Consider the following 6,215-nt stretch of genomic DNA (forward strand, 5'->3'; position numbering starts at 1 on the left):
CACCTTCGGCGGGTCTTCTCGTTAGAGAAGAACACCATTCAACGAATATGTTCCACTTCAGGGCGTAACCATGCTTCATAGAGGGTGGTCTCGCAGAAGTGATGGTATCTATGACATGTTTGTAGTAAATACCTAGAACCTCTGCATCCTGTCCTTTCGGGACCAGACATGAAGTTTTCAGAGGTTTGGACGCCATAGGCGGAGTTTGACATTTGAGCCAGGGGGGGCAACAAAAAAAATCATTGTAGCAGCTGGGACCTGCATGGCCTATCAATTGGGGAACTCAGCACTAGCACATATGGACAAAACAAACATGCTAAATAAACACATATTTATTTTAAACCCAAGAAAAAAACAGTACAACAATACAATCATATTTGTAAACAGGTAGAACTTCGCATAAACAACCACTTGACTTCGCATCGCATCTTTGTTCGGACACAATTAGGATCAATGAAATGTTGAACACTTTTGCACTGTTAAAATATTATCTTCAACCAAAACGAAAAGATTTTTAAAGTTTTTCTTTCCTTTTATCAAAACACATTGTCGCAATGAGAGTGATTAAAAAACAAGTTATATGTCGCATTTTGTTGTACCGGTACTTCATGAAACATTTAAAACATTTTGAGAGGGAAAAATGAACAGTCACATAATACTCTCCACTTTTGAAACATATTGTGGCAAAGTTATATTTCGCATTTTGTTGTAGCCTACTTCATGAAACATTTAAAACATTTTGAGACACGGGAAATTCAAGACTCGCAGGTCCAAGATTGGCCTTAACCACCTTTCTTGGGTACGATGAAGTACGGGCTAGAGAAGCAAGTCTTCATATTGGCTGGAGGGACCGGCTCAATAGCATATTTCGACAATAGGACTGCGATGTCTGCGCGCCTGTCAGCGGCACATTCGATCAACACCGAAGTGTAGCAGAAATTGCTGACTTGGGCGGACGTCGGCCGAACTGAATGGTAAGTCGAGTATGCTGGTACAGAGGAGCCAGCTGGACTGGTTGGGAGCAATTTAAAGGGGTGGTTGATTATGATTTCACTTTTTTTACTTTAGTTAGTGTGTTCTTGAAATACACCTCTGGTGCAACTCAGACACATCATCAGTGATGTATCCTGGGTTCATTGGGTGTTTCGGGTCTCACAACATCATACACCCTAACCCAGGCGACCCAGCCAGGGTTGATCAGACCCTGGCTTGTGTCTGAGTAGCTTGTATGATCCACGGATCGCCCCGTTTGATCCACAGCCATCTTGACGCCCTTTCGGCGGCATCCGTGATGTTCTTGGCGGCTTTCCTGATGTGCAGTCCCTTCACTCCAAGCATCTTGAGGGCCCTGATGAGTGACTGGCCGATGAATCCTCTGCACCCGACCTCGATGGGATTGCATCGGGTCCTCCACCCCCTGCTTCGGCATTCGCCTGCCAGCTCCTCGTACTTGGCCTTCTTCCTCTCAAATGCCTCCTCCATCCGGTCTTCCCAGGGAACAGTCAACTCCAGCAGGACCACTTGCCTTGTTGTTTCTGACACCAGAACAATGTCTGGCCTGAGCGTGGTCACTGCGATGTTTCCTGGGAATTTGAGCTGTCTCACTAGGTCGACCTTCAGCTGCCAGTCCTTTGCTGTTGCGAGCAGCCCCCCTGATTGCTTCAGGCGCTGAAGTGGCTTCTCCCCGGCTTTAACAAAGGCGATGTTCTGTCTTGCTGGTTGCTGGTGTCTACTGCAGGCGATCCCAGTACTGATGACCTCTGCAATGACCCTCAGTACTTGGTCGTGGCGCCAAAGGTAGCGCCCATCTCCCAGTGCTTTTGGGCAGCAGCTCAAGATGTGCTCCACTCTGCCTCCTCTCTGGCAGAGTGGGCACAGTGGTGTGTCTGCCAGGCCCCAGCGGAAGAGATTGGATGGACTGGGGAGGACATCATAGACAGATTGAACCAGGAATTTGATCCGGTGTGGCTCAGACTTCCACAATTCTGTCCACGATATCTTCCGGTCTACCACCTGCTCCCATCGGGTCCATGCCCCCTGCTGCCGCATCCCTACTGTCCTACTGCAGCGGGCTTCTTCCACCCCAGCTCGGACCTCATCTTGGATCAGCTGTCGCCTTTCCTTTCCCTGGGCCTTGTTAAACCGAGGTCTTGGATTGCTCCCGAGTCCTGCCCGTCCAGATGCCACTGCCCCCACCAGCTCACTGTGTTGCAGCCGTGACTCAGCCCGGTTCTGACCTCTATGCCTGCCGAAGAGACCTTGCTGTCACTGGAGTTTCTGTACAGTAGTACCTCTCTTGATCGAGTTACCATAAACTGTAATGTTGCTGTTTAAACTTAAACAACATTTGCAAAGTTACAACGCTCAAAGTTCAAAGCAAAGGAAGATATTTGCTTTTAAAGAAATTGCTTTTTAAGGACTACAACAAATGGCTGGTAGGGACACAACATTCCTGCCGGGCTAGAGACATCACTAACCCTAAAATTTACATAAAGCCCGCCCCGGAACACGATTTATAGATTATCATGACAGAATATGCTAATCAATGACTAGAACATAGTTCCACTCCACATCAGCTCCATAAATTCTTCGACTAATCATTCAGAAATGTCCTTTTGCTTTCTTCATGCTGTCACTTCTTCTTGAGTCTCTCCATCATTGTCTGAATCCGGTTTGAACATAAAAGGCTAAAAGTTTTTGAAATGTTCAGTGCATGTCTATGTGAGGTAAAAGGACACAAGATGTTGAAGCTCCGCCCTCTGTGACGGGAGCAGCAGCTCATTTGCATTGAAAAGGACAGACACAAAAACTGTGCGTTTTTGCTCACCCTCAAAAAGTGACAATTTTAACATGCTATATAAAAATATCTGTTGGGTATTTTGACCTAAAACTTCACAGACATACTCTGGGGACATCAAATACTTATTTTACATCTTGTGAAAAGTCCATTATACCACCGCTTAAGCTTTTACGAACTGGGCCAGGGGGACCAGGGACACCACGGACGTACCCGGGGTGGGGCAGCGAGGTAGAGGATAGGGACCCGGCTCGGAAGGCCTGAAGGGGCCCGTCCTGAGAAACCAATCATCCATCCGAGACTGTTCAGGACACAGTGGAAGATTCCACACGAGCCCGAGAGCCTCGGCAGCCCGTTTCAGCATAGCTGACATTTCTGGATCTGGCTCGGGCAGGTCCTCTGATCACCCATCCCACACAGCACCCTAGGGTGGGGCGTGGTAATGGGGACTCCACCTTCGAGTCTCGAGTCACGAGTCTCGATCTCATCACCGCGATAGTCATGTTCTCGCAATGAGAACATGAACTATCCTCAAAAGCTGCTTCAGCGTGCTGTAAGCCCAAACATGTGATGCAACTAATGTGACTGTCAGAGGGGGACAGGGAACGACCGCATCCAGAAACGCACCGGTGGAATGACATCTTGAAAAACACCCATGTTGCTCTTTCAGGAAATGAAAAACTCTCAACAGTGCCGGAGCACACAGGGGAATGCATAACAACTTAAGCTTAAGTCATTAGTCTTTGTGTATATATAACCCTCATTTTACAGTGGTTCCCTGTAACCACTATCGGTGAGTGTTAGGTTTTGTTCAAGTCCTTGTTTATTTTGTTCATGTTTATTTGAATAAAGCTGCAAATGGGTTCTCACTGCTGACTTCTTTTTCAGAGTAGTAGGCCACAACACAATTTCTCTTATGAACACAACAACCATCATATGAGTTTCTTTTTACAACTTTTGACAACGTTTTACTAGATTTAACATTGTGTCATAAACGTAACACATAAGTTACATTGTGATTCCGCTTTAAATGTGATTCCTCACAATGAAAAGTCTGTGTAAATGTACCTTTAATGTGGCTTATGTGTCTTGGACGTGTAAAGTGGTTCAGAACAGGTTTAGTGTTCAATGTTACAAACTGATTTACTGATGTACTTTTTGTAGATTGTTATTCCAATAAAACACATCATGACCCAGTGTCGCCTTTTCCCTATTGATGGTTGCCACAGAGATTATAGTAATAATCTTGACTTCCTGTCAACACAAATGTCTAAAGCATTTATTCCCTCTCTATAACTTTTATATTCTCAGTCTAAGAATTTGCATTTTAGGTGTTGAATAAGTGGCACCTGTGTTGTTTAGTGTCAGATAAATTAATATGATTTGGGAGGACTGAACAAAAAATTGTTCCAGTGATAATTTCCTTTTTACAAATTTGAGTGATTATTGATTTGAACACTTATACTAGCAAAATGTATAAATTGAATGTGCGATAAGTCACTGCTTAAAAAGGTCTGCCAAAAGCTTGAAAATAAAATGCAATGTAAAACAATAATCCAGTTGCTGTCGGACATTGAGGAGCAGATGAAAAATGTTGTGTAAAATGTCAAGTCAAGTCAGTGATATTTAGTGGAATTAAAACATCAGCGCTCACGCTGCTTTGCGCTCACACCTGTGTCTTGTCTTGTCTGATTACTCAGTCTACTTCTAGTGTTTGTTCTCTCTGTTCTGTGTCGGATTATTGTGTGAGTTAGGCTCTCTTTTGTTTGTCAGCTAAAGGATATCTTACTATGTCTTGTTTTGTGTAGCAGTATTCGCCTTGTTGTTCCCTGTTTCCTGTTACCTGTTGTGACGAGATCTCTGCCCGACTGCCTTCTACAAGGACCATTCTATCTGAGAGTTTGTTCTGTTCATCTTTATCTCTCCCGACAAAGTATCCACTGTGAAGCTGTCTTCCTGGAGAGCACCTTTTGAGTTCCAGTTTTGAGCTATCTACCTATGAGCTGATTTTTGTTGGACATTAAAGACTTTGCATTGATTTACCTTTGCTTTTGGATCCTTTTGTATTTGTCCTGACACGGACATTCACTCTTCAGGTGATAAACTCAAATTGTTGAGTCAGTTACATGCTTTTACAATTAATAAGCAGAAACATTTAAATGTGTTGATTCGGTGTTGTTGTAGGGCAAGTTTAATGAGTACTTCACTGAAAAGAAATAACAATTGATTTAAAATTCATTCAAGTGATACAAGTGGTAAGAATAGAAAGAGGTTGTTTTTGTAGGCTATAAATAGCTACTGCCTTTGTATAACCATTTTTTGCAGATTTAACAATGATGTGCTCTTGGTTCTTTGAGTTTAAATTGGAAAATTTGTAGATTTACAGATTGGATGTGAACTTAATTTACACTTCTCTCTTCTCATAAATCATAGTTACATTATTATGTTTTGTCAGCTGCTGAACTGAGGAAGACAAACACAGAGATGAATAACTTTATAGTGAACTTCACCACAACTGAGACATCTACAAACTCTTCTACATCTTTTGAGTTAATGAACAGTCTGGACATCTGTGGATACACCATTGGTTTGTTGTTTGGTCTTCCAACACACTCCTATGTTATATGGCTCATCATCACAGGACCAGAAAGTGGAGTCGCATCAGAGTTCTTCATCCTCAATCTCTCTGTTTGTGAGCTTGGTGTCTGTCTGACTAGTTTGATCAGTGCACTGTCATTTTATTTTTTTAGTCTCTTAACAGTAAGATTCTTTTTAATAGGATTTGTCGCCACTGGCCGTCCTGTGTTTCAGTGTCTGATCTGTGTTGAGCGTTACCTGGCAGTGGTTCATCCTGTAAACTTTCTGAAGTACAAACCTCTCAGATATAGAGTGATCTGCTGCACTGTAAGCTGGATATCTATTCTTGGCTCCTGTTTTCTGTGCCTGTTATTTTCTGAAAACTTAGAAATGACATTCATGTTGTCAGTGCAGTTCCTCATCTTCCTCTCCATTCAGTTGTTTTGTCTTGTGGCTGTTCTCAGAGCTCTGAAGCAGTCAGGACCAGGAGAGAGAGGGAGAGAGAAGGAAAACTGCATGAAGAGAAGAGCATTTTATCTCATTCTAATAACTACTGTGAGCATGGTTATTATGTTTGTCCCATTTATAGTCATAGGAGTTGTTACCATTCTGAAAAAACAGTTTATTAGGGCACTTTTGTCCATTGGTTTGATCAGTTATATACTGGCTGGTTTTGTTCAGCCTGTTCTTTATCTGCACCGGGCTGTAAAACTCTCTTTTTCTTCGAAATGATAGTGTGTTTCTACCAGAACGGGCAAGTTAAAGCAGCTTAATGATGCCTCCAAATATTTATTTAGCTGTGTCCAAGAATTAACACAGATTTTTTGTGTTTTAAATATAA

The sequence above is a fragment of the Phoxinus phoxinus genome (assembly GCF_949152265.1).
Source record: "Phoxinus phoxinus genome assembly, chromosome: 4".
Lineage (NCBI taxonomy): Eukaryota > Metazoa > Chordata > Actinopteri > Cypriniformes > Leuciscidae > Phoxinus > Phoxinus phoxinus.